Here is a 23,895-nt window from a genome sequence, read left to right as displayed (position 1 = left end):
TAATGTGGTTATGTGAGAAAGCTTGCTGGTAGCTTATCGTCGGTCGGTGGTTCTTTCTGGGGGTTTTCCGGGTTCTTCCTCCACCATTAATACTGGCCGCCATGTATAGCCTATCTTGTGCTGAAAAATGGCGTTAAACCCTACAACAACAGCAGGGGCAAAGTGACTGGACAGTTGGTGCATATTTAGGTAATGACCAGTACATATAACATGTTTTATGGCAACTCATATAAATATATGAGAGACTAATTGTCTTAACAGTGTGCTGAATGGAAGGAAGGATAGACATATATGAATTAGTATATGGACATGGTTATAACAAATGGAAAATGAAAGATGGATATAGAAAGACTGATGGAAAGGTAATAATGATTTCCTGCATTTCTTCTTAATACTTACTTTGCATTCTGCTTGTCTTTGTAGCTCTTTTTCTTCTCTATGTACACCATCACCCCCATACACTCAAAATTATTTTCTTTGAAAATATTTGTTTGTATGTGATGAAGAAGATGATCTAACGACTTCCTAATACTGTATTTATTTTGGAACAGTATTTCGGAATACCTTCTTCCTGTGGATGGTAATTTCTTTGACTCTGTAACGAAACAAAAAAAAAAAAACCACTATAAGCATAATGTTACTGTGTTTAACTTGCTCACCACACACAATCAAATGTAGGTTATGGCATGCATCTACTTGCCAGCATGCACAAAAAAAGATCCATACCCTGTCAAAAGAACTAAACATGACTATTTCGATGCAAGTTATATACATGGTAAAATATACAAGGTATAGATGTTAAATTTCTGTAAAATGTACATAAAGTATAAAGGTTTTACTGGGATGAATGGTGCAATTTTGTTTGCGGGTTTAGTGATCTCAGCTGTATTCTCAAACTTGAAGCAGGAGTTGGTAAGTGTATATTACTATGGTACCAACACTACAAAGTATAAAATTAAATGCACTATTAAACATTAAAGACAATCTTCTGTTCACATTTCACATCAACAATGCCTATCTTGTTCTCACTTCATTTTTGTTCAAAGTTAGGTTTTAAGATAGTTGATTTTGTGGCTTCTAAACACTTCAGTATTAACTAGAAAGCTGGCAAGCTACAGGTATATTTGGTCATGTATTAGTAAGAAGAAAGCCTTGAATAATGCACAAACCTGGCTCTGGCAGCTTTTTGCGTTTCTCGGTTAGCAAATTAAAGTATTCTCCTTCAGCTGCTTTGATATCATCCAATGTAAATATGTTTTCCCAAAATAAATCCTCGTTTCTATCACATTCAAGCGCCTGTTTGATAATATCTAAACCTTGAAAGAGAAAGATTTATAGGTAAAATGTTGTGCCTCGATTCTGGAGATAACAAATCATGCAGACAAAGACTCATCCACTATACTGCTTCAGAATGAAAAGTTAACAATGTTTATCAGATGCAATACAATTATATATATATATATATATATATATATATATATATATATATATATATATATATATATATATATATATATATATATATAATTAATAGATTGTCTTTAACAAGGAGAAAAGAACATTAAATATTTGTATAAACTGATAACCTGATAAAAAAGCTATATCTGTAAATTTTGACAAAATGACAATGTTAAAGATAACATTACTGTAAGCCTAATGTGCTTTCATTAACCACACATATCAGAAGATTAATAACTGTTCTCTGACAGTCTTAATTTCAGTTTAATGCTAAATGAAATAAAACTACAAATTCAACTTCTAAAAACTTTCCTATCAGTGGGATAAACAAGGTTTTAAACTACACTGTTCTAACTTAACTGATATTTCAACATACATTTTTATACTTTTATAGCTGCAACTAGGGTATGATAGTTTGTATCCCTCCCCTGTGGTTTATTTAAGGTGGTCATAGGTCAAATATAGAATAAATGCAATTACAAAGAGATGTCGTAGAATAGAATTTGACAAATGCTTACAAACATAAGCACAATGTACTCTGTTCTTTGATCACCAGTTAACCATCCAGTAATTTGGAGCCAGTTTGAATGTCCCAAAAGCATGAGCATTTGCTTTCATGAGTCTCTAATGTAGCTATAATGTTGTGATGATGTGATTACCTTTGCTTTCAAAGAATCCACTGAAAATGCTGCTTTAAAAAAAATCGTAAATAGTGCAGACGTCCCTGGCGAAATACAACACCATATGCATAGCCTTCTGACAATCCTGCTATTGCCATGTCCATCATACTCTTCTCCAAAAGGAACATGTAAGATGTTTCTGGTAAAGTTGTCCTTTGGAGAAGATGGCAAAAAGCTGACTACCGAGTCACTGCTGCATGACATAATTCCATGTTACGTCTGAGATTGGAAGTCCACTCTGTAAACACACAAAATAAAAAGATCATATATAATTAAAACCAGTTTGTGGCAGTTTACAGACACTGCACACAACTGTTTACTTCATCATTATCTATAGAAATATTCACACCACCAATATATTATTAGTTCTACATATCTACATCTTATCCACCACCTTAACAAAACTGACTGAAGATAAAAGGATCTTTCAAATGTATAAGAAGTGTATGTATATACATATATATACACATACACACACTGGTCCTGTTCTTATTATGTGGCCTTTTCAATTGAGGACTAAATGTTTTGTGCATAAGTGTATAGAATGTACATAGTACGGTAGTAAGAAAGTTACATACAACATCAAAGCATTTAACATCTTCATTTAAAAGCAGCATTAATTATTAAAATGTTCTTGTCTTAAGAACAGACTTATTTCAATTGAACAACTGAATAATTCTTTTTCTCGACTTAAGAATGAAATGCAAGTGAGGTATATTTATCATGCAAATTGCAGAAACATTCAAAAATGTCATTTAAATCTTGGTACATATACAATGCTCTTTCCATTTACTCCATTTTCCAATGCTGATGAATATCCTCCTTATCTGTTACAAAAAATGTATTGGATTGGAGCCTTTCCAACATGAAGCGATTTGGGCCCCACACACCACCGCTAAGGATGTTGAGTCGAATGACTTTAACTTTTCTTTTAAAGTAATAGGTCTCCATTTTCGTGACGAACTGTTAAAGTTTTCTAATGATTTTTTCCTTTTCTGCTAATGGTACAGTACTGCAATTGATTATGAAGATGAAACTTTTGTGGACAAAATGCCTAGTTTATAAAGGAAGTGATGCATGAGTTGTCTCATGATTTTCTGGTCTTTGTCTGGTACTCAGTGCTGTTCAAGGTTAATTTCTTCCTGTGTGCTATTCCACAAATCTATTTTTAGCAGATGAAGACCATTTTGTAATCCTGGCATTTATAGATAATTATATATTAACCTTAGTGGTACACTCAAACCTGACATTGGGAAATAGACATCAGAAGAGATAATCATGTTACTTACTGTACCAATCAAATATTGGTTTCGGACACATATTAAAATAAAATGTTGCCACTTACGAAGTGAAAATCTTATATTTGTGCACAATTATAATTGCTGCTGTTTGCATTTGAGGGGTGGACTTTCTTGGGGATACTTTTAAACAGGAACTCTTCAGTGCCATGGAATTCTGGCCATAAAAAGTGGGTGGACACCGGTCAAAGAGACATTCAAGAGGGGGGCCACTGTATATAAAGGCTTCTAATGTTTTTTGTTGAACCCGATTGTTTTAACAGGGCAAGGGAATTATAAAAGCCTGAAAAAGACAATAGTACTGACCATGAATAATACAAAATATTAAAATATGTATTTCATGAACTAATGTGTGAGAATATATGCAGGTTCCTTTCTGGATGTGCTGTTGCATGGTTATCATTATCAATTTATAATGTATTTCCCTTTCAACTTTTTTTATTGTAAAAAATATATTTTCTTACATTAACATTTAGTTTGGAATATTAACCTGAAATAGTAGTTTCTTGTGAATTAAACAAAATCAAATTTAATATTAGTTAACAGGCTCAAGTCCATGAAAATGTATAATGCTTACATAGCAGACAAATTTAGTGAGTTTGATGGTGAACTAGCTCAAAAATAGTATTCTGTTATGGATAATAAAGGTTATTTCTGTTGCTTACATCTTATCTAATTAATGCAAGCCATACAGGTTAACAACCCTGACAGTCTGTATTAAAACACATTATGATTTGTGGTGAGACAAATAAATGTGAGGATAATGGATGGATGGACAAGGACATGGAAACATTATTTTACAAATATTCAAAAAGATAAATTGTAAATAGCAAAAGGCACATCAGAATCAACAGCTTAATAAGGCTAACAAGTTTTATAAAAGGTATTTTGAATTGTTTGGGAATGATGCTCTTAAACTGAAAATGTGCTTGACAGTCTAATACACAGATGGCAAGATGGAATCCATTTATACATCTTTTGTCAACTTTTGTTATGTTGGGGGTGAAAACAAAATGTCACCAAAGTACTATTGTGAAGTAATCAATCCATAACAGGCCTGCACAGGGTTAAACTACTGGTGTTAAACAGCTAAGATTCCAATGATTTGATAAGTTTTGACTAAAAAACACTGCATTTGCATCATTTTTTAAATCAGTCACAGCTCCTTAAATGATTATATTTATTGTCACAATAAGATGTCATATCCTCACAAGTTTGGTTTTCACTATGAGTTTCCAGTGTTTCACCATTCACTGAATGTCTCTTATGCATTCTTAACTTTAAAACTGTTGGAAACACCTGGAGATTTGAGGGATAGATCCTTGCATACCAATTTTAAGTTACTTTATACAACCATACAAGAATCTAGCATTTATATTAATTTTAGAAACATTTTCTTGGACACTGTATGCATTAATGGACATTTCATCATAGTAACAACTCATTTACCTCTCCACTTTGAACAATATTTGAAGTGTCTTTTGTGAAGATAAAACAACAGAAACAAAACTATTTCAGCCTTTAGAAACCAAAGCTTAATGAAAGCACTATATGTATCAGAACTGTTATGGAGGACAATCTGCAAATATAGTTGCTTAGTAATTTAAAACTTTTCTGTTAGTCATATGGAAATGGATAATCAATGCACACTTAGAGAACTACCTTTGTTTTGCTGCATTGTTGCTGTGTATATACCAAGTTCTGGACGGTCTGATGGAACACCCATGACAAGCACCTGCAAGAAAATAATATCCTTCATAAAATGCTGGGTGGAGATGGAAGTTTACATGCAGTGATTTAACCTAACCAATTAATAAATAAAAAAACACAGTATGGCCACATGTGTATAACACTGTATATGGGTGTTTATTATTTTTTTAACAATAGCTTTTACAAGTTTTCAGTCATACCGCTATGTCTGAATCCAGGACAACCAGTCTTAACACTAACCTATTAATGCTGAACGCCAAGCAAGGCAGCTGTTAGTACCATTTTTTTAAGTCTTTTGTATGACTCGACTGGGGTTCAAACCTACAACTTCACGCATCCAAGGCAGATGCTCTAACCACTAGGCTATTGACACTGTATACAATCATTGAGCATATTTATGGATGTATGTATGTAGAGAGAGAGGAGGGGGTATTCAACATAACACCAGTACATGCCTTAAAAAGCCAACCTAATTTGGTCAAAAAATATTGAAAAAACTAACCAATTTCATATCCCTACTTGTACTCTGGAAGCTGATGCTAAATTCAACTAAAACAAGATGAAGAAGATGGAACAAACATTAAATCTTGTCTTAGATATAAATATGACATTTAAAATGATGTCTCATTATTACCTAAGTATGTTGAGTGGTTGGCAGAGTTCTGTATTCAAATCATATGAAATACTGTATGACTATTTATCTCGGATTGCCAATTTAAAAAAGGAAATGTTATCAGAGCAACTCATTGATCTTGGTGCAAAAATTAGTTTACCTTCTTTTATTGAGAACTAAAGTGATTACTATCACTGGAAAAGATCATAAAACAGGGCCATAAAGTAACATTTTCATATACTGGTCTGAGTATATTATTCCTTTTCTTAGATTTACGTAGAATTTACCTTTATACCATATGCTGTATTACATACCGCTTATACTAAATAAACCTTATAAAATAAACTAAGAAGCTGGAGTCTTGTTTAATTCATTATTTAATTTGATATGTCATACAACTGAGTTAACTATTAATAAAGTGCAATTATTGGGCGACAATACTGAACTTTCCACCAATGAGAGTCACTCAATATTCATTTAAACATTCTTATTTGTAAAAGTTTAAACAGTAACTTGCAAATATCGAAATACGGGTAATGAGTATATTACGTATATCGTGTTACGAGGTATGCGGCATCCTACGAATAGCTGTACGTAAATTATATACACGGCGGCAGTGCTTATAGTCTTTAAAGACATGGTAAACGGCAGCTGTTAGGTGTTTTAAAGGACGATTCAAATTGTTAATATAGGTTTTAAACTAGAACAACATAATCCATGGGAAAGGAGTAACTTGCTAGAATTCTAAAATATTTCCTCTTTCAAACGGCAATGAATAAAATCACATTTTGTTTTCTTTAATAGACCAGCCATTTCGGGTGGGTGGGTGGGTACGGATGAGATGATAATTTATAATTGGCAGCTGTTTGGTACGTCTATAATACACACATTGGTGTAATCTTTTCAAGAAATTGAAATACAAACCTGTTCACTGCTCTCACTGCGTAACTTCTGGTAATGTGTACTTCCAGAAGTACTGGGCACGCCAGTGTTCATTCTTGATGGTCGATTTTCATCTTTTGACGCCATATTTACAGCTGCTGAGTTTGGTTTTGTGTGTGATGTCATGACCACGTGACACACTTTTTGGAAGAAATTACGCGATTGGTTCCAACGATTTCGCATGTTCATAGTCTACTGAAGTTCGATGTCCATACTTTTGTTTACTCATCGTCGTTTGTCTATTTTTAAAATTTATTTTAAGTAGAGTTTTCTTTTAATTGTTCGTTGCTGTTGTTACTGTGAATGCTTTCTATTTATTTCGTTTTTCCTCAAAAGTTACCCTTCGCTTCGAATTATAAAGCAATTTTTTAGTTCATTATTAATGTGTATTTTTATTAATTCCCATTGCACTAGGATATCGAAATGTTCTTCCTCCATAAAATCGCTTAATATTCCTTCTATTATTCCTTGGTATTCATTCTCAGTACTTTGTTATTCATTTTTCAAATTCCCCATCCCCATTTGTCATCGATTTTGGTTTTCATTTCTATGGCCACTGCGTAATGATCCGATATTTTTTTCATATAAAGTTTTATGCAATCTTGTACACTACGCATTCCTATATCGGATATGCCGGTTCGGCCCAATTGGCAGCATTCATTTCCAAATAAAAGGGTAAATTCCCTTCTTCTGATTAGATTTAATTTCTGTACACATCAATTAATTTAATTTTGTTATAAATTTTAGGTTTGTCTCTCTATGTAAGATATCTTTTCCTGAAAGTCCTGTACTGCGGTCTATATCAAAAATAACCCAGTTGAATTACCCCCCCCCCCCAAGAAATTTAGCCATGTAGTATTTTAAAATATAGTCATTCAACTCTTTCATAAAATCTACTTTTCTTGTACTATACTTGGATAGAAATGGATGGAAAGGAAGAAGTCTTATTTTTATAATAGTTGTCCCACCCGATCGTATTTCGCTGACAATTTTATTTTTGTATCACTATTGTATTAATTCTGTCCTTATATTATTTCCCATATCTTCTTCAATATTATCAGTTTCTTGTACATTTAACATGTTGTGCTCTTTAATTCGTTTCCCTATTTCCTCCGTCAATGTTTAAATTTTTATCTGAAGGTTTTATTCCTCCATGGTACCGTTTACAGCTGTGTGTTGTTATTCTTTTCTTATTTACGATTGTTTTTGTGAGCATTTTTTATTATTCAACTTACTGATTTACTAAGTAACACATCTTGTATATCGTATTCATGGTAGCCCCCTTCAGTCACCGAATCTTCGTCAGTCGTTTCAAACTCAGTTTCATTCTAATTATCGGTCTGTCTATCCACTTCGTAGCCTATTTAATTCCGTCGTTCCTACGTTTATCTTATTCCTAGTCTGATATTATTGGATCTTGACTTTTTGCCTAAGGATAACAGGCAATCATTTTCCCCCGAAAGGTTGTTTCTCCTTTTCATAGCATCCACTCCTCGGACGGGGTGAGGGTTCTTTTTCTTTTTGAGTTCGGCGGAGGTGGAGGGTGTGGTCGATATGTTAAAACATCCATCTGATTTCTTTGGATTGGCAACGCATTCCTGGGTATCCTCCTCAAAGTTCTCAACCTCTTCAGTGTTCTCTTCGACGTCTAGGGATGGGCCATCCTATTTTGACATTCCTTGTAGGAGAAAATATTTGTTTTTTCCAAAACAGTTTGTTTCTCCCTTCGTTTTACAGCCACTTTCCTTATTCTTTTTCTTCGTCTTTGCTGATCTGGTTGGAAATAAGTTCCGCCCCTCTCCTCCTTAAAATGTTCCCATTCCATTTCGGAATGGGGAATCACCATATGGTCGGTTTTCCTGATTTGGGATTTCCCCGTTTGTATCTGTGACAACTATAGCATTATTTGTCCCATACTTTGGCCCCTTATGTTCCTTCATCTACTTCTTCCTTTCCATCCATTTCTTTTGGCACCGTGTCCTTAGGTGTCCCAGGGTTGGGATAGTCTTTAGGCTCGTGCCCAGTTGCTTTCACTGACTACACATACGATCTTTTTCATATCCCCTATACCATATTTTCTGAAGGGACCTTATTATAAAAAGGTGGGGACCTTTCTCGCGTCCTCCCTAGTTACTGTTGATATCCTGATTTCTGACTTAATGGTCGGATATCATCAACACTGTCGCTGGTTCCTGTTGCGTGACCGTGTCATTATAGGCTGTGTCCATTTGTTTTATCCCCTGGGTCTACATCTCGACGTGGGAACCAGAGACATGTATATCTACCGTCTGTGATTCTACTTTCTTTTGAATTGCGAGAGCACCTTCAACAAAGACTTATTTCCCATCAATTTCCAACCATCCCTCCTTCAATAAGGTGTCATCTCTCTGGGGCACATAATGTTTCTACCCTGTCCCTCATTTTGTTAGGCTTAGATATATTGTATCCGAATGCCTTTTGCCTCAAGCGCAGTAAGAATCTTGACCTTTTGAAGTCGTTCGCCCAGTCTGGTACGAGTGCAATCAAGACTCTATTTGACGAGGAAGAAAAACAGTCCTCCTCTTTTGAGAAACCCAAAATATAAAAAAACGAGCTAGAAACCTTTTATCAATTGCAAATACACAATGTGTCAGAAGATGCACCAAAATAAGCTAAATCATAAATTTAAAAAGCAAAAGTTGATTATTGATTTTCACTCACCAACACGGGTATCCTTGTGGTGAGAGAAACTTACCAGTCAAATAAGCAAAAATCAAGAAGTGCAAAATATAAAAGAAAAGAGTGTTTGCAATTTAGAATCTACACATGGTGCAAGGATCTTATACCATTTATACCACTTACGCACAGTGTGCTGTGTGTAGACCAATTCTTTATAGTACGAGAGTTGTTCGTCTCGACAAGAACCATCCTTCTCGAGAACGAGTCTCAGCCCATTAGAGGTGTAAAACAGAAATTAAAGAAGGCGCTATCGTGCCTATCACGCAGAGAACCACAATTCTTTGACTTAATTCCAGGCTGGCAACTAAGGACTAATACCATGTCTGAAAAAAATTCAACGCCATCTACAAAATTTACAATATAAAATCATATCCTGGTAAAATTATCAATGAAGGTACTAACGAAACATGTTAAGATAATGGTCAAGGGTTATAATAATAATAAGAAGAAGAAGAAGAAGAAGAAGGAGAAGAAGAAGATGACATACATTCAATTTAATATACGGAGTCATGGGACTTTTTCTTACGTACATCATGATACATATGTACATTTTTCTCCTATCTTTGCATTTTGTAAACTTAATGATAACCGAACATGAATATTCTTTTGATTTTAGTTGTTGTGCTCTTTCTACCTCAACATTATCTGTATCCAAGGCAAGTAGGTATAAATAGTTGCATTCTATATTTTTGAAACTTGCGATTTTTCTATGAAAGTCTCACATTGATTAAGACAATATTCGTACGTATACTGGGAAACCTTCATGAACTTATAATAAAAAAAATCTCCAACTTAACACAGCAGCTAAATACTTCTGGTCTGGCAAGATATCCGATTATATCACGATTTTACATGCTGGCTATCGGATTTGGTAGCTGCCCATTCGGATCTATTAGCCCACAGCTGACTGAAAGATGCCACTCTTGATTAATATGTCTTTTAAATCTGTGGCAGTGGTTAGGTTGATTTAGGTACAAGGGACACATGATAAATATATGTAATCCGTCCCTCAGAAAAAGAAAAGAAAAGTAACCAAAGAACAAGTATAGATGAACCTTATTGACTAGTAGGCCTATGCGTCCAAATACGTGTTAGACAAATGGGATGGGATTTTGTCATGTTCTTGTGTTTATGTTTCAGTCAAAAGCCAGTGCTGAAAGGGAATGCTTTCGGGTACGTGTATTTCACATAAGAACACCCTGTCAATATTGATAACTTCTAGATGTTAATTAATGTATTGTTAATGTAAATATACTTTTATTTATCCCTCTGAGGCTAAGTATATTTACCTTCTAATAAGTTCACGCGACATAAAGAACTAATTCTTTTTACCATAGAAATCCCCAAATGCATATTCCTGCCTCTTTGTCTTTATTAATGCACTGTATTTTATAATAAAGCGTCAGTGTCTTTGTTTCTCATGTGCCTTATCTTGTCATTTACACAGCTTTTGTGTCCTTGTAACCAAAGCATATTAAATTGTCTATAAAATTCATTTTCTCCCTGGCATATTTAAGGAGATAATGTTTGTTATAGATTTAAAAAATTTTTTATAATTAATGAATGCCGATGTCTTTCAGTTGTGGTGAATAAGCATGCCTCTGTTTCAGTTTATCAGACTGTTTATTTGAAATTTTGCGGAAGTCAATTTAATAGTTTGTTTGATCAATACACTATATTCTAAAGGTACTATCTTGCTGCAATCTTTCAGCAGTTTTCACGTTTTAGAAGTTTATGGATCACGGGTGCATCACTGTTTGTTTAAAGTTGGTTTTTTTACATTGTTTTTTCACGTAACTTCATGCATTAGAAAGTTCTCGCTTTCTCATGAGTTATATGTAAATCAGAAATAAAATAACTTTTCAAAATGTGTGTAATTACATGGCAAATTCTATGACATTTTGAATTGGCTCGCTTACGCTGTTGATGTATCCCAATGAATCCCACGTTTACATTTGGCTTGTAATTCAATACTACAATTTGAACGAATAGGACCTGGACAGTATGTTTGGATCTGCAATGGGTACACACACACACACACACACACACACACACACACACACACACACACGCGCGCGCGCGCGCACGCACGCACACACGCGCGCACACACACACACATTAATTTCTAAAACCTACAAAACGGGAACATATGATTTTTACCATCAAAACGGGGACATTTTTATTTTAACAAATTATGAACGATAAAGGTCTATTTTAATACGCATTTGATATATGTCATTTCTAATTGATTAGTGGTTGATTTACAAGAAACACTGCATGAGAATCTTTACTATCAGATTGGGGACTCACACATATACACATTGCTAGAAATTATACAATCAAATAGGGGACATTCAATAAGTATGTATTTTGATTCTAACTAGAAATTAGTTCAATGGAAATACTGCAGTAATCTCACCTGATGCACATAGTTCCCATCCATATTAATAAACTAAATTAAAATTATCATCTTGAATCTTTATATAATGTTTGTTGAATATATAAGTAAAAATGGTGTCCAGGAGTTTGAAGTTGAATTGTCAGAATTGTGTGAAAATAGAGAATGTGTCCCTTTTTCTAAAAATGAAATAATCAAAGATCTGCATGCCAATCTTCAGTTAAAATAATTTTATTGGCAAGACTACGGTTTAGAATTTAAAATGTCCCACTGTTACGTATATCTGATATAATATATATATTTTATTTAATTTGTCAGTTGCAAAAATTTTATTCTATTGTATGCTATTATAATGTAATTTTTTTCACTATAGATGATACTTTGTTTCAGGAAATGGTTTGACCTTTACTGTTAGTTTATAAACAACAGGTCTAAATTCTGACCTGGGTCCAGAATTAGTAAACAAAGTTCTATTTTGTTTTAAAATGATTGGTTGCTATTAATGTCATGATGATACTACGTGGGTTAAGAAGTAAACACTTTTTTTTTTAATTTTTATTCTGGGAATAAAATCATTGGTCTAATCAAGGCCATATTATGTGTATGTGATATAAACATGATCACATGACCCTTGTTGATGTTTTAGAAAGACCATATAACTCAGACTTTTAAAGAAATAAATTTTAGTAGAAGTTGGGCAGTTAAAGTGTTCTGATGTGCTGTTTAGAGTTATTTCAAATTACTTGTTTGGAGTTATTTAAAATCACTTGGATTCAAAAAGGATTAATTCTGTTATTTGTCTGGAAATATTTTGAAGAGTGCTCACACAGGGAAAGACATTGCTTACAAATTCAATTTGGATTTCCAACACCGGAGTGCCATTATTTGTATTTCTACAAGGAACTGTAGATAAGCACAGTACTGACTACAACATACGTCATCGTCATCCATCTTGGATTTTACACCAGGATTCGAATTTGAAATTATTATAAAATTTATTACTAGGACTTTTGCAATTTAATTTGTGGATTATCCTTAGATTAATTTTGGATTTGATCATTGAAACCGTAGGTTCTTCCTTTATTTTTATTTTTACAGAATTTTCCAGGAAAATAAATTATTTGTTAAATTTTAAAAAGCTTGTTGTTTTCACTCTTTCTAAGTTACTGTTTATTTGAGCCTAAACAAGTAACACCACACAATAACACATTTTTAACTTTGGTGTACAAAATTTGCCACTTTATTGCAATCCCCTTCATTAATAAGCCAATGCATGATAAGATCTCTTCAATATGAAACACACCAAAAGTTTATTTTGTATGATGGCATTGTTTAGTTTTAGTGAAGCCGATTATAATTACGTCCCTGATATGACATACGTACGACTTACAAAACGCACTCGTATTAAGACGTACTGGAGAAGGTGAAATTAAAATGAGATATACATAAATTCAATAAAATTAGAACTCAGTATGGCGACTTGTCGAAAATAATGTATCAGATGGGAAAATAATTAAAATAGTAGATATACAAATTCATGAAACTAAGAGACGATATGATAAAAAAATTAACTGAAGACTACTCGAACTAGAAATAAATAGTCATATTGCAATTTTAAAAAGTGGGCACATTTTGCCATAAAGGTTTTGGGTGAAAGCTACATTATGTATATAAGAGAGATTTTCACTGTTTCTGAACAAATATACCAAATTATGGCATACGTTATGATCTTCTTTTGTTTAATACAAATCTGAATTTCCTAAAATGGTCCAAATTATAAAAGTCACTACCGTGGATACTCGCTTATAAATCTAGACCAACTGCAAGCTGCACAGATCTGGTCAATGTAGTTTTGGAGTAATCAACAGAACAAACGACATAGACCCTGCTTTGCCTACGCCTAATGCAGATAAGCAGGGCGGGATCAGGTCAAGTGTTTTTTTGTTGTTGGGGTGGGTGTTTCCAAAATTTCAAAAGGGCCCTTACTTTCCTCGAATGGGCACCTAAGCAAAAGTCTATGTCTGTTTACTCAAATTGTGCATAATACCCAAAAACGTGCGTAAGAATAAAACGATTGTCAACTTTCAAAGGGACAAGTAACTGCATTTGTGTGTGTGTTTGTGCGCGCGCGCGCGCGCACACGGTTCTTGTTTTTTTTTGGGGGGGGCCGGAAACCCTTGATTCCTCCACCGATCCGGCCCTTAATAAGGTTTTTTGATGGTCACAGTTGAACTCGTCTTATAAGCGAGTAAATACAGTAGATACAATGATGCTTTTGCTGTAAAATATTGCAAAGATCAGTGCAAAAGATTAAATATCAGGTACATTTCAATGTCAACTAAATTGATACAAAAGGAGCACAAACACTTGCTCCCTAAGATTTGGACAAGGACCACTTTTAATAATTAATTGAACTACTCAACGTATACAATTTCCTAATGCCGACCAACCATTCGGCGTCCAATATCACTATACATTATGGTTCTACACTTCAAATTTAGAATTTTTTAAAAGTCTTTCATGTATTCCGACCAATAATAGTATCGCTATCAATCCGGTTTCCACATTGCTTCCAGACTGTCGCACTAAACATACACACAAACAAATATCCAGACACATAGACAAGCACACACAAACACACACGATATATAAAAAATAGTTTTATACTATGCTGGTTACAGTTGAGCTTATTAATGGTATTTCTCTCTCCCTATTTATCTCTCTCTCTCTCTCTCTCTCAGTGTGTTGGATGGTCAATTAGCAGTCTAATCGATTAAACGAGAAACAGTCATGGACAATAAACAATAGAGGCATGGACAATAAAAATAGCATTAATGTGAGTCTCCTCAATACCCCAGCCTTCTCTTGATTCCCCCCCCCCCCAAAATATGCACACATCAGCAGCAACTTTCTCAGATATGTATGCTTGATCTCAGTGGATCGCTCTCTCTCTTTCTGTCTCTGGACAATCGCCGCAATTTATTTTCAAAAATCCGTGAAAAACGAGATTAGCAGATTTGCGCCTGTGGCACGCGCCGATGTCTCTGGACCTATGATAGTATACTTTACAGAAAAAACAACCAACGAAAAGGGAAAATGAAGGAAGGAGGATACAAAAAAAAAACTATTTAATAGCCGGTAGCAACGATTATTATTAATATTGCATAATAATGATTTAAATCAATTGTAAGTATATTTAAATATTGAATGACCGCTTGCTGGTTCGTCGGTTAACTGACTGGCTACGCGTTTAGGATTCAAGAAACTAACAATTTATTGTTTGTTGTTCTCTTCTGTTTTCATTCAAACGAACTTTCATGTTTAAATAATGTGTGTTTTTATCGATTAAATCAACATGAAATAAAATAGAAGCTATAATTAGGCATATAAAAAGAAAAAAGACAAATTGATAAATTCTGAAGACTGTGAAAAATTGTAGCAGCTGCAAATAGACATTGTGTAGCGGACTCAGTGAAGTGAAGGGTTCACTCCCTCCAACAATATCCAATTTCCTGTAGAAGGAGTGAGTGTACATCGGATTTTATTTAGCAGGATTAAACTATTTCTCCAAGTATAGACGTTTTAGATAGCTTTCAACCTTGACTGGTTCTATTTTATTGTTGCTTGAGAGAGGACATTGAACAGGTTTCATAATTAACGCTAATCAATGAATACGAGATCATCACATTTGCCGACGGCTTACTAATAGCCCTAGCCATCATAATTCCTTTGGATCAGCAACAATTTCCTGCGGTTGATAACATAAGCTAACAAGTGGGCTTGTGTCAGATGTCTAATAAAACATGGGATAGCATTTCCTTTTATGGATAATATTTGATCTAACTAATAAACCATAGTATAATATTTTCTTTCATGTTTAGTATTTTATGTCATCAATGGGATAGCATTTCCTTTCATGGATAATAGTTTATGTAATCAATGGGATATCATTTCTTTTCATTGTTAATATTGTGCCTAATAAAACATGGGATAGCATTTCCCTTCATCGCAAAAGTATTGTTGGTAATAAAACATGATATGCCATTTCCTTTCATGGTTAACATATACTCGTGAATGTAGTACAGTGAATGTTAGAAGCTTATGAAGGGATAGATTACTAAACAAATGCCGGCTGTACCAATAACTGAATCGGAAGCAACTGTGTCGGTGTGCCTGCCGATCCATTTTGTTTTGACTGCTGTTGATAAAGATATACACCTTTTTAGATATCGGACCGGAGGGCATTGATATACATATTCACCAGAAAGGTTCTCTATAAGACGAAGAAAATTATAGACGTATTACCATTCTGAGTGTCCAGGTAAATTGTTTACTAGGATTTCTTATAATAGATTCATTGATATGGTGGAGAATGATGAGGTATTGGTCGGGTGACGTAGCTATTCTTGTGAGGAAAACATTGGGGAAAATCAGTTAGTAAATATGCCAAACTGCTATTTAACTTTTCTGAACACATATATTTGGAAAATATGTATATACCTTTAGATGAGTTCATAATACACTTTAGTAAATGCTTTAGATGAAATCGACGATAAGTTAATTACACTGGACAACAAATTTTTACAAAAGTCATGTTACTGAAATACAATTAGTCAATTCTTATCAATTTTTATGTGCTGAACACGAATATGACAGTCAAATTGCAAAATTGGCTCTAGTTTTTTTGTAATCTGCAAGAAATTAATGTTTACATAACGAAATGCATTCCAATAGTAAAAGGTCAACTGTAATAGCCTACCTATAAAAAATCAAGTCATTGACTACATCTTAGATTTCTTCGCCTGTCTCTTGTACAGCTGTTCGGGAGCATCTCTGAGGAGTGTCCAGCAGTAGTCAGCCAGCATTGTAGTGGACCATTTTCCCTGGTATCTTTGTTCCATTGTTGCGATATCTTGATGAAAACGTTCGCCGTGTTCATCACTAACAATACCACAGTTGCTAGGAAAGAAATCCAAATGGGAATGAAGGAAGTGAATCTTTAGAGACATATTGCAGCCAAGTTTCTTATACTTCATCAACATGTCTTCTACTAGTTCCTTATAGTTTTCTGCCCTAACATTTCCGAGGAAGTTTGTAGAAACTAGGCGAAAAGCATTCCATGCTTGTTTCGCGTCACCTTCCAGCAAGTTGTTGAACCGGTCATCTTTGAAAAGCTCTCGAATCTGAGGACCCACAAAAACTCCCTCTTTAATCTTTGCTTCGCTGAGTCGAGGGAATTTTTCATGCAGGTATCGGAATGCTGGCAAAGTCCGGTCAATGGCTTTCACGAAGTTCTTCATCAAACCTAGTTTGATGTGAAGGGGTGGTAGCAAGATTTTCTGAGCCTCAACCAGAGCTGGGTGTTGGATATTATTCTCTCCAATGGCTACATTCTGCCTGTGAGTCCATTCCTTCCTCATGTAGTGCATTTCCCTTGCTCGGCTATCCCACTCGCATAAGAAACACATGTATTTTGTATATCCTTGCTGCAGTCCCATTAAAAGGGCAACTACCTTCAAATCACCACAGAGGTGCCAGCTGTACTTGTTATACTCAATGGAATTCAGTAGCTGCCTTAAGTTATCGTAATGTCTCTTTCATGTGGACAGCATACGCTACTGGAATAGATGGAAGAATGTTTCCATTGTGCAAAAGCACAGCCTTGAGACTCAGTTTCGAAGAGTCCACAAATAGTCTCCATTCTTGTGGGTCATGAGTGATTTTTAAAGCATTCATGAGGCCCTCAATATCGGAACAGAATATCAGATTACTTTCCTTTCTGAAGAAAGGCTCCAATTGCTGGTGGCGCTTTCGATATGCAGTAATTGTGACATCTTCTTCTAGAAGATTCCATTGTTGGAGTCTTGATCCTAGCAATTCTGCCTTGTTCTTTGATAAGTCCAAATCACGAATCAGGTCATTTAGTTCTTCCTGTGTTATTCTGTGTGGGTTGATGATGCACCACAGTGAAAATCTGGATCACTGCATGCTGATGGACCAGGAGAAGAACAGGTCGACTCACCTTTGTCTTCGTCAGATGAATCAAGAGAATATTCTGCTGGAGGTTCTGGAATAGGAAGTCCCTCACCATGTGGAACTGGTCTCAATGCAGACGGAATGTTTGGGTAGACTATTCTCGACTTCTTTCGCTTCGTTATTCCGCCGGAAAGAGGAGGAACCAAGCAGAAGTAACAGTCATTTAGGTGGTTGCTTGGCTCTCTCCACACCATTGGGACTGCAAACGGCATTGATGACCTTTTGCAATTCAACCACTGTGAAAGCTGTGTTGTACATGTAGCAGAGCATATATGCGGAGCCCAAGGCTTGTCTTGGTCACCAACCTTGCATCCGAAGTAAAGATGATATGCCTTCTTCACTTGAGAATTGATACTTTTCTTCTGGTTGGCAAATGTCACTTCCCCACAAATATAGCAAAAATTGTCCGCGGTATTAACACACTTTCGAGGCATTACTGTTCTTTATTGTACGTAAATGGATAAAATAATAAGTTTTATGTAACAGTAGCTTGAACTGTCTCGCACAACGTCTAAAATATTTTAAATGCTGAACCTATCTGATTGGGCTTTATATAGTACACTGCTTACGTCAGCTTCAGCAGCCGCCTGGCATTAGTATAATAGGCCTACACATGTATAGTACACTGCTGACGTCAACTTACTTCAGCAGCCGCATGGCATTAGTATTGCATTGCATCAGAAAATGATGCAATCAACTGTGGATGATGTGAGCATGATGGTATTATGCAATGTTACATCATTATTCCGGATGTTGCTGCAGTCCTACTGGAGAAATTTACACAGTGAAACATAGAAAATGAGGTATATGAATATCTTCAAAACGAGAGCCAATACAAATTTTTCACGGTTATATTCGTGTTCGGCACACCAAAATACTACAGATTAGGGCCTTTTCAAGTCAGTAATGATTTCACTGTTGACCAGTGTTATCAGACTTAATGAAACTGAGTACATTCTTCTTGCTAGGCGACTTGACTTTAGATGTTAATTACTTTCTTACAATATTAATCAATATCAAAAACAGACAACCTCGATTAAATCGCGTCTGCTTACTTTAACGGCGTACTGCGTCTCATTAATAAGATATCCCAACGAAATGTAGATATAGACGTGTTCCGTCATTTACATAAATTTCCCCTAATATATAAAAGTTCTACTGATCCCTTGCGCCAACATTTCCACACATGATACAAGCTAGGAATTTATCTCCTTGTCTGCAACATATTTCTTTTTTTGTACTTTCATTATTACACACTGTTTAATATTATTGCAGAACAGGTGAATCAATTTCCTATAATCACAGCTAAACTTAAAAAGAAATAAAAAGTAACACTGATCACTTGTTTCATGCTTCAGTATATCTGAATAAATTAATAATGAATACATATCCAATGTAGTTTCGAAATTATCTATCTATCTATATCTATATCTATCTCTCTCTCTCTCTCTCTCTCTCTCTCTCTCTCTATATATATATATATATATATATATATATATATATATATATATATATATATATATATATATATATAATAAATACAAGTGTTATATTTTATCTTTACCACACCCATTTTCCTCTCATGATAGTCTGTCATAATGCAAACCTTTCGTACGTATTTGTAACAGCTGACATTCAAACGCTCTCTAAACAATCTGCTTCGTAATGGTGGTGCGCTCCATCATAAATGCCACCAATTTATCAACATCAGTTTACCCTTTTGTATGGATTGCTCCAAAGAACAGACAGTTGAGACGTGGCATGGCGGCGAGAGCTACACGAAAATTCACTCACGGCTAAACGTGTTTACTTAGTGCTGTTTGATAAATTATCCAGAAAAATTATGAAGGAATTTGTGTGACTCATATTTACCATCTTTTATCACTTTAGAATGCAGCTGAATAATAATAATAATAATAATAATAATAATAATAATACTATTATTATTATTATTATTATTATTATTATTATTATTATTATTATTATTATTGTTATTATTAATTGTCATTATTTCTATTATTATTATTATTATTATTATTATTATTACTAGTAGTAGTAGTATCAGTTCTAGTGGTATTTGCAGTATTAGTAGCAATGGCATTTGGTAATTTATTTGTAAAGCCATGTTATAGTCAAATAACTGAAGTAGTAGCAATTCAGTAGTAGAAATATTATTGGCAGTGGTCATGGTGGTGATTATGTTTGAGTTAATTTTGGTTGTAGAAATAGTAGAAATAATAATAGCATAAGAAACAGAAGCATCAACAGTTGTAATATTAATTGTGGTCTTTTATTCTTTTTTAACATAGGTTGTCAAGAATTTATATGTTCCCAACATCACCGCCTGTTATGGGGCATTATGTAAAATTGTTTTGCATCTTGACCTTTGCATGTGTTCGCCTGCTTAAACAAAAATATTTTACACAAGGACACACCTTTTGCAGATAAACCCCAAACCGTTATTAAATTACCTAGTTGTTTGTTGTTTCTAAAATCTAATATTTTCTTTACTAATATAGCATAAACAAAATTTGTCATAAAAATGTACAACAGCTAAAGTATCACGTTCCGACGTGTGCAGAGAATAATCTTACTACTGGATCAGAAGAGCAAGTATAAAGCGACTATAATCTGACTAGTCCGCCAGAAGAGCAAGTATAAAGCGACGATAATCTGACTAATCCATCAGAAGAACAATTATAAAGTGATCTTCTTGCATCCTAGATCCAAACAATGGCATCTGATCGACTATATCATCGTCCGTAATAGAGATGTACGGATAACAAGAGCCTTGAGGGGAGCCGAGTGCTGGACGGAACATCATTGTCCCGCCACAGCGCTAAAAGACGAAGCTTACCCGAATCAAGTTCAATACAGCAAGGTTGAACCATCCGCAGGTGAGAGATCAACATCAAGCTCACACTGAAAACCTACTGACTGCGCATAATAGCATAAGAAACAGAAGCATCAACAGTTGTATGTGTGTGTGTGTGATTAGGATTTTTAACGTAGCTTTAACAATTTTTCACTCATATCGTCAGATTTTGTATGGAGCTCTATCTAGCTGACACAGAAAAATTGGTCATCCGAAGAAAAGATTCAAAGACTCTGTCAAGGACAGCCTGACATGCTGCTCGATATCTGTGACAAACCTCGAGTTCTGCGCCAAAGATATACCTGGCTGGCGTGCTGCTCTTAGTAATGGGTGCAAAACCTTCGAGGATACCCGCAGAACGAAAATTGCCGACGACAGGGAACGCAGGAAAGCCTCAACGTAAAGAATCAACACATGCCTCCAGTGAACACACTGCTCTAGGACATGCGCATCTCGTATCGGACTCATTAGCCACACGAGGACCCATCAGTGAAGAGCAGCACAACCAACCAACGCAATAATATTTTGTTTACTGATATAGCAAAACCAAAACATGTCATGAAAATGTACAACAGCTAAAGTATCACGTACCGAATGTTGACAATAGGTTCCAATCGTTCTTAAGCTCATCAGTTCTGTTATTAACTTTGACTGCATATATTTTATATAATTAAACACTATTTTATAATAGTTAAGATTTTGGATTTTTGATGTACAACATGATCTGAATATAACATATTTTGCAAACAAAAGTTCATCAAAGTCATCATTTCCTATAGATACCTTTTCTTGTAATTATAACATTTGGATCATAAGCTTGCATGCAGTCTTTAAATAATTTCAAAAAGTGTTTAGTAATTGAACATTTGTAGTATATACTCCAAATTTGTTTTCTTACAATTTCTTACAAAATATGCATTTGTCATTATCACTTATACGACTTTTTTTAAAAACTGGTAGCAGCAATATTTCTATGAATTAAAATCTCAGATTAGAGTTAATACAATTTGTGTTCTTTAAACAAAATTTAGCCAAATAAATGAATTTACCAAATGCACGCCTGGACCAATTTGTTCGTTTATCATGGGAATTTTATGTTTTGGTTCTTATCAAGTCTTTATAAATAAATGTATTATTTTCTCTTATCCTAAGGCGTGAAATTTTATTTTAACTACATAATAAACTATTTTCGCTTTCCAAAACTTTATTTTTCCACTTCACTGTCATCTTGGAGATAAGAACAAGGTACTTATGAAAATGCTAGTGGACAAAATGAAGGGCTGGAAGGAAGAGAGGACGGACACGAGTGGTGATGACACTAGTTATGCAGACATGACTTTGAACAGATGACTCTGAAGAACATTGATAATAAACGTAAACAATAAATAGCACGCCTCAGATTATGCTTGAATATAATGCGATATTGTTGCCGGTATGATTATCACACTCGTCAGGTAACTGAAAATAGTCTTTTTTCTCTTTGCAACAGCTACAAAAAAAACCACCCTGAATAAATACGGGCTTGTACACTGACAAAGTTTTATTTCATTTCTCTCTCTCTCTCTCTCTCTCTCTCTCTCTCTCAAACACACACACACAGACACGCTTAACTAAAATGTGATTTGAAGTTATTATTTTTTTTGCAATTTGATAATGAGATGATTATTGCTTCTCAAATACAATTGCACATAATTTCTTGACAACGAGGACTCATATTTTTTAGTGCTTTTTTAAGTTGTAATTAGATACATGAGTTGCGAGCAGAATGAGACCGAAAATATACATTTACCTTGTGCGTTTGTACTGTTAGGTTGTCCAGTAGCGTGTGTTCCGTAGAACTTTTTCAGGTACGATCCCTTTATTCTGTCGGTTACGGTCAATACCGCCAAATGATAATTATTCATTTTACATATAATTTTTCGCACACTGATATTAATAATTATTTTTTCGTGTACGAAAAATTACATGTAATACGGTATATATATATATATATATATATATATATATATATATATATATATATATATATATATATATATATAAAATCATGATTGTGAGAAAAGGATAATATATTTTTGATTTTTTAACATTAAACTTTTAAAGTCTATATTACTGTATCACCTATTTTATAAAAGGTTTAAATGCCAATATCCCGTTAAAAAAATATGACAAACACAGTTATTAATATTAATATTCCTTTCTTTCCACTATATGTAGGATTCATTAATGTGTAGGTCTGTATATCACATATTTTAAGATTAATTAGGTACAGCATAACCATAAAATACATTTTGCGTGATATTACTATGTAGAGAAGACCTTAATAAATAATTCTGATAACATTGGATCATCTACAATCCCAAAAAAAAAACAGGAAGGAAAGAAGCAAGAAAGAGGAGAAAATAGGGAAGAAATGAAACACTCTAGGGGAAAATGAATTTTCTTATTTTATTGAGGGGAAAATATATAAAATAGATAGATAGATAGATAGATAGATAGATAGATAGACAGACAGACATACATACAGACAGACAGACAGATAGATAGATAGATAGATAGATAGATAGATAGATAGATAGATAGATATAACAAGTACGCATTTGAAAATGCAGATAATATGTGATTATATTGGATAATTTGTGCATACATTATTGTGGCTTCGACCAGTGTATATTATGTACAATGCCTTTTATATCTGAGAAAGTTGCTGCTGATGTGTGTATATTTTTGAGAAAGAGAGAGAGAGAGAGAGAGAGAGAGAGAGAGAGAGAGAGATGATTACAATTTCTATGTTTAAGGTAAACGAATTTAGATAAGAATTTACACTTTCCTTTAATGATTTAATCCTAGGGATTCTTTCTGTAAAATATTTGATTAAAACAGACACACAGGAACATATTGTTCCACATAGAACAATGACGATATGTATAGCTGGACCTCTTGATCATCACGTAGTAATTCCTTATTTCCCTGTCATCGGTCTCCAGATTTATAAACTATATGTGTTATTTATTGTATTCAAGTGTTATGTAAATATGCATATCTTAATTCATGAAGATGCAAATCATATTCTAAAATAATCAAGAAATCATTAAAATCTAAATTGAAATGATTTCAGTTAAATTCTGCATTGTTGTAAAGTATACAAGAAAAATGAGAGCGTAATT

The 23,895-nt window shown here is 34.2% G+C and overlaps 1 long non-coding RNA gene across 1 annotated transcript; it reads right to left on the bottom strand.

Moving 5' to 3' along the window:
- Positions 1–1,786: 1,786 nt before the first annotated feature.
- Positions 1,787–6,876, bottom strand: LOC149772657 (uncharacterized). Its single transcript, XR_016417628.1, has 3 exons — positions 6,684–6,876; positions 5,099–5,171; positions 1,787–2,376 (listed from the first exon to the last, which is right to left on the bottom strand). It is a non-coding gene; the product is annotated as an uncharacterized LOC149772657 (long non-coding RNA).
- Positions 6,877–23,895: the final 17,019 nt, after the last annotated feature.

This window comes from Sinohyriopsis cumingii, unplaced genomic scaffold (genome assembly GCF_028554795.1).
Source record: "Sinohyriopsis cumingii isolate HCF-2022 unplaced genomic scaffold, ASM2855479v2 utg001306l, whole genome shotgun sequence".
Taxonomy (NCBI): Eukaryota; Metazoa; Mollusca; class Bivalvia; order Unionida; family Unionidae; genus Sinohyriopsis; species Sinohyriopsis cumingii.
The sequence above is the reverse complement of the archived record's forward strand: the minus strand, read 5'-3'. Positions and strand labels throughout refer to the sequence as shown.